The 11,081-nt window shown below is 35.7% G+C and overlaps 1 long non-coding RNA gene across 1 annotated transcript; it reads left to right on the forward strand.

Moving 5' to 3' along the window:
• Positions 1-5,129: 5,129 nt before the first annotated feature.
• On the forward strand, positions 5,130-9,624 carry LOC137185182 (uncharacterized). Its single transcript, XR_010928801.1, has 4 exons — positions 5,130-6,152; positions 7,656-8,015; positions 8,569-8,607; positions 9,151-9,624. It is a non-coding gene; the product is annotated as an uncharacterized lncRNA (long non-coding RNA).
• The last annotated feature ends 1,457 nt before the right edge of the window (positions 9,625-11,081 follow it).

Consider the following 11,081-nt stretch of genomic DNA (forward strand, 5'->3'; position numbering starts at 1 on the left):
TCATATTATGGATAATGGGACCAATATATGGTTTAAAAATAAAATACTGTAATGCTACTAAGTCAGTGGTATTTCATCATAAAGAATTCGGTAGGTAGATTCAGTCTCAAGATTGAACTAAATCAACCTTGATTTAGTTGAACTAAATCTTTATTTTACAACAACAACAATCAAATTAAATACTAACTCAGTTATCTGTGTATGAAGAACAGGGCCCAGGTCCTGTATGCAGAAACATTGCAGTGTTTCTGGATGCTTGTTATTTATTGTAAGCAGATTACAACAGCAGAGAAACGTGGTAGATAAGTACTATTTTAACTCTGAACAAGCTGTCAAAATAGACAATAAAGAGAGCAACATGGTTATTGTGTTTTTCCTTCTTCCTCTTCTTCCTACTCTGCGTTATTGTGGACAGAGTGGAGGGTCACAACAGAGAGAAGAAGATGCTCACACGCTGCTCAGTGTGGACATGGTCCACCTTAAGCACAGCAGCATGGGAAGCATGTTATCATGTCTATGTTAGCATTTAGCCCAAAGTGCTGCTAAACAGCAATAATAATGATACATTTTATTTATACAGCACTTTCAAAGACGCTCAGAGACTCTTTACATAGATAAATGAATTCTCAAAAAGAAGCTAGACACAACAACAGAGCAGGAGGAAAGACATAGTGTTAAAGCACTTGGTGAAAAGTCAGAGGATCACCAATGTCATGAGGATTTACCATAAATTTTAATGGCAACATATCCAATTGTTGTTGAGATATTTCAGTCTGCAGTGAAGACATCTCTATGTCCATGCCGCTTGCCTGGCTAAAAACAAATAAAAGAACCTCTAAGTATCCAGAATAACTCTCAAAGTTCATGAAACTTGCATGAAGGAGCTCCTCAGAGAACCATCCTGGATCCTCCAGAGATTCACAGAACATGAAGTAAATACCAGGTTCAATCAAACTTTTTAACATGTTGTCACTTAAAATGAACTAATACACACATTCATACATTAGCAATTAAGACAAAATTTGAATTAGACTGACAAATCCTGCTGCATTTTGTTGGAAATTGGGTCTTAGATGTTCTGAGAACAGACCTCAGATGGCAGATGCACAGTAATAATGTCAGAATACTTAAAAAGTAAAAAAAAAAAAAAAAAAAAAAAAAAATCAGATTAAACACTGGCCAACAAGTAGATCAATTAAAATCTGCAGCAAATGTTGACCATTAATGTGATTAATGCAAGGATGTCTCAAAATCAGTCTGTATTTATCTTGGGCAATTTGGGCAATCTTACAGTATCTGTTGTCCACAGCTGATTTATTCTGTATGACAAACTTCTCTTTCAGTTCATTAAGTTCATTTCTCTGATGGAAATGGAGGACAGTGCGATGAAGAGCAACACCCAACTCATTTCTGTTGGCTGCTCTGAGGCTCTCTGCCCCAGTGCTGAATATTAGCTAAGTTGGATAAACTCCTTTTGATTTGGTAGGTCATCAACGGCACTATTCACACTTCCCTCTCTACTGTCTGGTGTGTTTGACTTGTCAAGTATTTAACTGAGTTTTTATAACTGAACCATATAACCAGGACTCACACTTTTTATTTCTTTCCAGTTGTGTGGAAAAGTGATGTTTTCATATCACAGATGATGAACAAAGGCATTAAAATGTGTCTTATAGTTAAAACATGAGACTCAGTTGCTATTATAAAACATAAGTAGTGCTGAGTATTTATAAAAACAAAAAATATCCAGACATAAAGCATGAACCACAGGCACATAATCTTTATAAAGCATATATTCTGATTTGGGTGCAGCCCTGAAGCTTTCTGCTCATGTTGGTATGTTTTTCTTCCTCTTTTGTTGGTTTTCTGGGCGTTTTCCAATGAAAAAACATGCATGCTCTGGAATAAATGTGGTCTTACATAAGAGGATGTGAACATTCCCCCGTTTCAGTTAAACTTCCTCAAACATCAGTGCCCACCTACTTTAGGAAATTACTGGGCCTTTACAAAAAATTAACTATATACTTTTAGCACAGACACGGTTTGGGGAAATTAGGAATCTTTGACAAACAGACACATAGTTGGTTTTGGTCAATTTTACATATTCTACATAGTTTATTGTACAAAAACGAAACTTTAAGCCTGCACTGTATTCAGGATGGGTTCAATCACACTAAACCAAGAACAGAATTGTATTTTCATGTTTGCAGGGTTACTCAGAAGGTTCCCTTCCAGATTTTATAAGACTTTCATGACACTTTCATACATAACATTTGAACATGGCAGAGATCAGGACGAGGTTTAAGTTCTACTGGGCATCCCATCCCATTGCTAATCGCTATGGCAAACATACTTTTAGCTCTCTCATCAACTCCCTTGCTGCCTCTAGTTGTATTTGGCAGATCCCTTTGTATTGTCTTCAATTTTCTGTCTCTTCTTGGCATTCTGTAAGCATAGGGCTGTAAAAGGGTTGTAAAAGCATTTGTTTTCAGTTATTGCTACTTGAAATGTTGCTGTTAAGCTAGAGCATTGTTATCTTGTCCAAACTATGTAACTGAACATAGTTTTTAGCACATTAAAACACCTGTTGCTTTATTTGTAGACCAACACAATAACAATGTGTAGCCATCATGGGTTGACGATGCATTAGGATTTGTCACATGCAACAGTCAATATTAAAGGAAAATAGCAATTTTATAACATTCCCTGATCTGCATGTGTACTACTGTATGTACTATAGCTTGACTACTTCTTTATATCAGACTCATAAGTGACTGCAAATGATGACTCTTTAGTGGATCATATAAAACCTGATGGTGTGACACAGCTGATATGATGGCTGCATCCATTTTGGACTCTCTGGCTCTCTGCTTACAAGTCAGTCCTGTCAAGATGGTTTACAACTGGCAATGTGTAAACAACAAGTTTACACATCAAACTCAATGGATAAAATGTGTGCATAAAACCTCACACATTTCATTTTATAGCCTCCAGAGATTCACAGAACATGAAGTAAATACCAGGCTCAATCAAACTCTTTAACATGTTGTCACTTAAAATGAACTAATACACACATTCACACATTAGCAATAAAGACAAAATTTGAATTAGACTGACAAATCCTGCTGCATTTTGTTGGAAATTGGGTCTTAGATGTTCTGAGAACAGACCTCAGATGGCAGATGCACAGTAATAATGTCAGAATACTTAAAAAGTAATAAAAAAAAATAAAAAAAATTCAGATTAAACACTGGCCAACAAGTAGATCAATTAAAATCTGCAGCAAATGTTGACCATTAATGTGATTAATGCAAGGATGTCTCAAAATCAGTCTGTATTTATCTTGGGCAATTTGGGCAATCTTACAGTATCTGTTGTCCACAGCTGATTTATTCTGTATGACAAACTTCTCTTTCAGTTCATTAAGTTCATTTTTCTGATGGAAATGGAGGACAGTGCGATGAAGAGCAACACCCAACTCATTTCTGTTGGCTGCTCTGAGGCTCTCTGCCCCAGTGCTGAATATTAGCTAAGTTGGATAAACTCCTTTTGATTTGGTAGGTCATCAACGGCACTATTCACACTTCCCTCTCTACTGTCTGGTGTGTTTGACTTGTCAAGTATTTAACTGAGTTTTTATAACTGAACCATATAACCAGGACTCACACTTTTTATTTCTTTCCAGTTGTGTGGAAAAGTGATGTTTTCATATCACAGATGGTGAACAAAGGCATTAAAATGTGTCTTATAGTTAAAACATGAGACTCAGCTGCTATTATAAAACATAAGTAGTGCTGAGTATTTATAAAAACAAAAAATATCCAGACATAAAGCATGAACCACAGGCACATGATCCTTATAAAGCATATATCCTGATTTGGGTGCGGCCCTGAAGCTTTCTGCTTATGTCAGTATGTTTTTCTTCCTCTTTTGTTGGTTTTCTGGGCGTTTTCCAATGAAAAAACATGCATGCTCTGGAATAAATGTGGTCTTACATAAGAGGATGTGAACATTCCCCCGTTTCAGTTAAACTTCCTCAAACATCAGTGCCCACCTACTTTAGGAAATTACTGGGCCTTTAAAAAAAATTAACTATATACTTTTAGCACAGACACGGTTTGGGGAAATTAGGAATCTTTGACAAACAGACACATAGTTGGTTTTGGTCAATTTTACATATTCTACATAGTTTATTGTACAAAAACGAAACTTTAAGCCTGCACTGTATTCAAGATGGGTTCAATCACACTAAACCAAGAACAGAATTGTATTTTCATGTTTGCAGGGTTACTCAGAAGGTTCCCTTCCAGATTTTATAAGACTTTCATGACACTTTCATACATAACATTTGAACATGGCAGAGATCAGGACGAGGTTTAAGTTCTACTGGGCATCCCATCCCATTGCTAATCGCTATGGCAAACATACTTTTAGCTCTCTCATCAACTCCCTTGCTGCCTCTAGTTGTATTTGGCAGATCCCTTTGTATTGTCTTCAATTTTCTGTCTCTTCTTGGCATTCTGTAAGCATAGGGCTGTAAAAGGGTTGTAAAAGCATTTGTTTTCAGTTATTGCTACTTGAAATGTTGCTGTTAAGCTAGAGCATTGTTATCTTGTCCAAACTATGTAACTGAACATAGTTTTTTAGCACATTAAAACACCTGTTGCTTTATTTGTAGACCAACACAATAACAATGTGTAGCCATCATGGGTTGATGATGCATTAGGATTCGTCACATGCAACAGTCAATATTAAAGGAAAATAGCAATTTTATAACATTCCCTGATCTGCATGTGTACTACTGTATGTACTATAGCTTGACTACTTCTTTATATCAGACTCATAAGTGACTGCAAATGATGACTCTTTAGTGGATCATATAAAACCTGATGGTGTGACACAGCTGATATGATGGCTGCATCCATTTTGGACTCTCTGGCTCTCTGCTTACAAGTCAGTCCTGTCAAGATGGTTTACAACTGGCAATGTGTAAACAACAAGTTTACACATCAAACTCAATGGATAAAATGTGTGCATAAAACCTCACACATTTCATTTTATAGCCTCCAGAGATTCACAGAACATGAAGTAAATACCAGGCTCAATCAAATTCTTTAACATGTTGTCACTTAAAATGAACTAATACACACATTCACACATTAGCAATAAAGACAAAATTTGAATTAGACTGACAAATCCTGCTGCATTTTGTTGGAAATTGGGTCTTAGATGTTCTGAGAACAGACCTCAGATGGCAGATGCACAGTAATAATGTCAGAATACTTAAAAAGTAATAAAAAAAAAAAAAAAAAAAATCAGATTAAACACTGGCCAACAAGTAGATCAATTAAAATCTGCAGCAAATGTTGACATTTAATGTGATTAATGCAAGGACGTCTCAAAATCAGTCTGTATTAATCTTGTGCAATTTGGGCAATCTTACAGTATCTGTTGTCCACAGCTGATTTATTTTGTATGACAAACTTGTCATAAAGAAAAAAACTTCTTGAGAACTCTTGATTCATTTGTTTAGAATATGTTTCTCCGACCAAATCACAAAACACAATAATTAAAATGTTGGCAGTTTCAAATGTGCATGTGCGGTCAAAAATCAGAAATATGTGGTTTCCTGTTGGTATATGTTAGGAGGGTATAAGCTGCAGCTCTCAGCAGATGCCAACTGTCCACCAAAGATGGACATATTGACAAATTTGGCTCCTAGAAAACTCCACAGCTACATTGCAATCATTGTGATTTTTACCTACAGTGTTTTGCTTAGCAGGGATTTTCAGTGCACTTGTAAACCACAAGAATTTGACTGCTGTTTATACATGGTTCTTCCATTTTTGGCTATACTTGTCTTGATACTCTGGACAAACAGCTCATTTCAACAAGCCTGCAGATACACATGTAGGCCTAACTCTTACAAAAAGCCTCATTGCTGTATGTTTCTTTGTTATCTTCTCCGTCACCTTTTCAAGGCAGCTTTGGTTGCTCTGCTGTGGATTGCATTTCTCTATCTCAATGGAGACTGGTATGTTTGCTGTTGGAACAATGATTCAGAACAACAGGCACAGTTAGCCTGCAAAGAGAGGGGGAAGATCACACAAGAAGATCGAGTAATCATCGCTGAACTGAAGAACAGGTCCAGGGTGAGTGTTTTCCCTGCTTTATACACATTACGGGGGATATTTATTTAGGATTTGTGGCCCCTTTTTAGTGCTAAAGAGTTGAAATGCATATCTCCTTATTTACTGAAGGGTTCCTTTGAGGTTTTGCACCAGTTAAATAGGAGAAAAGCAGCACAGCTGGAAATTGCATGTTAAGACGTTCCTGTTAAGAGGCGCAACATGAGAGTGTGGTGGAAGTTGACCGAATAAGGGAGACCAACAAAGAGAAGTTTGTCTTTGTATATTTATTTAGCTTTAGCGCAAAAGGATCAAAACCAACAAAGTGACAGTCAGCCACTGCCGAGGAATCAATCCCGAGTGCATCGTCATCAGGGTTTTATATGCACAAGAACAAAGAGTCAATAGTTACATTTAATGAAGGGATAAACATCAATGATTAATTAAGGCATTTTCCAAATGAAGGCACACTCGTCTCAGACCAGACGAAAAAAAAGGTTAATGTGCAAGCTAGACTATATTTCAACCTTACATCATTCAGCACGTAAATGTGGTATACAGATCAGGCATTGTATTAAGACAGTCAGTTCAGTTATAGTATTAGGGGTTCGAGTAAAGAAATGGAGCCAGTCTTGCTTTCTACAAAACAGTATAACACAGAGAGTCACACGTAATACAAAGGTTATACACTAAATGATCATTTTTATTTTTTCCTCTACAGAGAGGAGGGAAGGGAAGTTCATACAAATATCAGTTGAAGCTGATTTATCACTGTATACTGACCACTGCAGCAGAGGAATTGTGTCTGAAATTTAACATCTGAGAAAAGCAGGTTTAAAATCTGCAGCTCTGTTTAAAAGACATATTACAAAGTGAATAGCAGAGAGCTCTGTTTAGCAACACGAGTCAAGAAAGCAGGAATGCAACAGTTTATTAATTTCCCACACGATGTTACCTTTCTGTTTCTCTCTGGTCCCTCCTGCATTTTTTCTAGCTTTTAATGTCTCATCAGCTCCAGTCCAGTGTGATATGATTGAGACAGCCAGTTATTATTACAGTTATTATTAACCGTGGTATTATCTATCTTGTAAAAAAAGACGCAAAAAAGAAAAGTTTTAACATTTTTCTAAAAAATCTCCCTCTGGTTTTTCATACCTCATTCATTCACTGATCTAGTTGAGGTGACAACATCATGATATGTAACTCCACATATACGTGTCTCTTACAAGATGAATAAGCGCCTGCGGATCCAAAAGTGTCTCTCTTCAACCAGGATTCAAAGTTCAACAGCAGAAAACACTTGTGTTTGTGCTCTAGTCCTTTACTACAAGACATGCGTAACACCAACATCAAAACAGGCAACATCAGCTCTTACTTAGCAGCACTCTGTAAATCAGATGATGCAGATCATATTGAATCTTAGTAAATACCTCGCAAAATTGATGGTAACTTATAAATACCCTCCCTGTGTTTTAACCTGTAGAAATGACTGTAAGAACACAATAATCTTTATTGTTTCTTTTTCAGGTCATTGGCAGTTTTTTGCTCATCTGTATAATTTTTTTGGCAGCCATACTGTCATTATTTCCATGGAGGACATGCTGTAGATGGAGGGGATGCAGTGAAAAAGTGGACACTTGCTGTGACAGGAAATTTATATACTACAAACTGATTTTGGAAGAGGAGAAAAACGTACTGAAAGAGAGTTTTAGGAGACAAATTAGAGACGACTTGACTGAACAAGTCACAGGTTATTTGAATCAGAAAAATATCAACGAGTGTTTTGATGTTGCTGAGAAGCTGATGGAGCTTGAAACTCCTCAACAAGCAGCAGGAGCAGCAGGAGCAGCAGGAGCAGCAGGAGCAGCAGGAGCAGCAGGAGCCCAGGTAAATCATCAACACCTGTCTGCTTCATCTTGAGTCATTCTCATCTGTATTTTTTAAGATTCTCTGAGTGTTAGTGTCTCACCAGCAGAGGCTGTTTTACTTAAATCACCTGCAGCCTTGAAATTTTCGTGTTTTTTAAATTTATAAAAGACAAATAAAAGATAAATAGAAGACTGGCAAGGTGGCAAGACTCCTTATCTCTTCAAGATGTGATGAATTTTTTGTCTGTTTCTGATTCTTTCATCATGTTGTCAGTGTTGAACCTGACTGATTAGATAGTCAGCTGGTTAGTTAGCTCACCTTATTACCAATATCTTTATCAACACAGCTTCCTAATATTGCAGAAGAAGAGCCCTATTTCAAAAATATAGATGATATTTTGTGAAGTTACACCAAAGTCAAATCAAGTCAACTTTATTTATTGATAATTTTTTATTAGAAATTCAAACACAGGACCAGATGAAAAACAGGAAAAGGATTTAATTGAAGCATATCACTGTCATGTGTTCATTTTTGTTTTAAATGAAACTGTCATTAATTATATGATTCTTAGCAGGGAGCAGGAACACCAGGTGGACAACCAGGGTCAGAGGTAAATAACACAGCTATATACCAAATATAAGCTCCATGCATATTCTGTCCTCATATTAAAAAATCATGTTACACTTGAAATTGTGACTTCTCTAAACAGGGAGCTTAAAGCTATCTGTGACATCATCTACAAATCCAGTTTCAGACCAATAATAATGATACAAATCTTGTAAATCACTTGTGGATAATCCTCTTTTCACCACTGTGAGGCTGACTGACATGTGATCAGTACAGAGGTCACTAGAGGTTGCTGCTCCGTCACTTTTCACTTCAGGTTCTGACTTTGACTGTAGCTGCTCTATCAGCCCCGACTGTCAGTGAGGTTTACATACTAATCAATTGTTTGATCTGACTATCAATCAAGACCATTGGTCATGATGTTGTGAGTCCATAGCTGATGTCATTTTCACCAAAGAAATTTCATATATATAAATGCTATTGACTTTGGACTTGTTCTATTTTCTGTGAGATACATCCATCCATCGACTTGTTCTGTAATGTGTTCCATGTGAGATGACTGACTGAAATTGTGTTTTTCTAACAGAATCAGCCGCTTTTGCAGCAGGAACCGGGTCCATCAAGTAGACAGTAAAAATGGCTTCTTCATCAATTTCTGAGAAAACTTCTGTCTGTCTGAGATTGTTTTTAACTTTCCTCTTGCTTGACTCACAATCTGTTATTTACTCACCTTTTCCTACTTAGACAGATTATCCCTTATGTTTAATAAATACTGATGATTGCTGTTGATCTATTTCATTTACTGATGTTCTAGTCTTGATTTAGTTGTTTTTGTTGATAATTTCCTTCAAATGATGACTGCTTTGATCAGTGATATAATTACTCTAGATAGATGTATATTGATGATTGCATTTTATTGACTGCTTTTCACTTGTTGCAATACTAAAGAATAATTTAGGTTCAGATCATTTTCAGTTAAACTTTGATGCTGTTTTGATTTTCATTTAAACATTAAGTTTGATTGTATTTTATTACTCAGTTTATATTTTTTATGCTACATGTTGACCCTTTCATTTGAAGAATGTATTCATATCTTGATTTTAACCTTTTTGCATCTTTAACAATTTATTGATTCAACTTTGATTGAGTCAAATTCTATAGATTTTTATGCCATTGTTTAAGATCTGTATCATATTATGTATAATGGGACCAATATGTGGTTTAAAAATAAAATATTTTATTGCTATTAAGTCAGTGGTATTTTAATTTCATCATAAAGCATTCAGCAGTGATTACATTTTAGAGTTAGGTATTAAGTTGCCCATGAAATTTAAATAATTGCACCTTTTTTTTGCTTCCATACAGTGTCAGTGTGATTTTGATTCATGTATAGTTTGATTTATAGTGTCCACAGTGTTTTTTTTTTGTTTTTTTTTTAACTTACAGTCAGTCAAAAACAATTCAAGACAACTGATGAGGACAAAGAACAGGAACACATTAACATACAACATGACTTTAAAACATACTGTAAAAAAAATAAATAAGGGAGAAGAGCTGGGTGTTTATGAAATCATAAGGATGTTTAGCATTTGGCAAGAAAGACCAGCTGTGATGGCTCGAGAGCGCCTTCCTGAGGGTAAAAGCATTGAGTGCAGATGCAGATGGTGGGACGAAGAACTCCACCACTGCACTGGCTCATCATTACTACGGCCGCTATATGTCATCTGTCACTCAAATGTAAACTATTTGTCATTTTTGGACGACTGACATTACAAACTGTTGTGTCATTTTTCTTGGGAGAACAGTCTCCAAAAATCATATAAATATCCAATTTATATCATTACCCACACCAGACTATTACACACAGAGATATTAATGTGTTAACGGTGTAAACGGCTGACATATTTATATACATAAGCTCACAGTATGTATGGTCATATGGCCCAACCCCTGTAGTACAGATCAGTACCAGCCCAATTCAATCACTGCACATCAATGATGGAAAAAAAAAACCTTGTTAATATTGTGATAATGATTTCAACCATATTACACATTACTAAAGTTATTATTGGCTTAATTGTTCAACAATCCATTCATAAGTCAATAACTTTCTTGATTGTACACAAAAATGTTTTAATCACATTTTAATTTGTATTTCATTGGATGTATTTTTTTCTATATATATGATAATAAATGGTGTGAAGTCATCACTGCACTTCTCTTTTTTCACAGATGTTAAGTGTGAAATATAAAAAAATTATAACACTTAAAGGCCCAGTACCTCTAATTTGTACTGAATACATTATGGTGAGTTATTTACCACCACTGCAGCTGAGAGTCAGACACAGAATGAGACAGTTTGTCGTTAAGCTTAATGGAGGTTTTGTTTGTTTTATATAATGATAAGAGTGGGATTAAAAAGATATACATTTACAAACAAATTAATAATTATGTTTTGATTCATTAAAGCTACAGGAAACTAAAAATCATGAATTTGTTACTGTATCAGTTTTACAT

The sequence above is a fragment of the Thunnus thynnus genome, chromosome 6, assembly GCF_963924715.1.
Source record: "Thunnus thynnus chromosome 6, fThuThy2.1, whole genome shotgun sequence".
In the NCBI taxonomy this organism is placed as follows: Eukaryota; Metazoa; Chordata; class Actinopteri; order Scombriformes; family Scombridae; genus Thunnus; species Thunnus thynnus.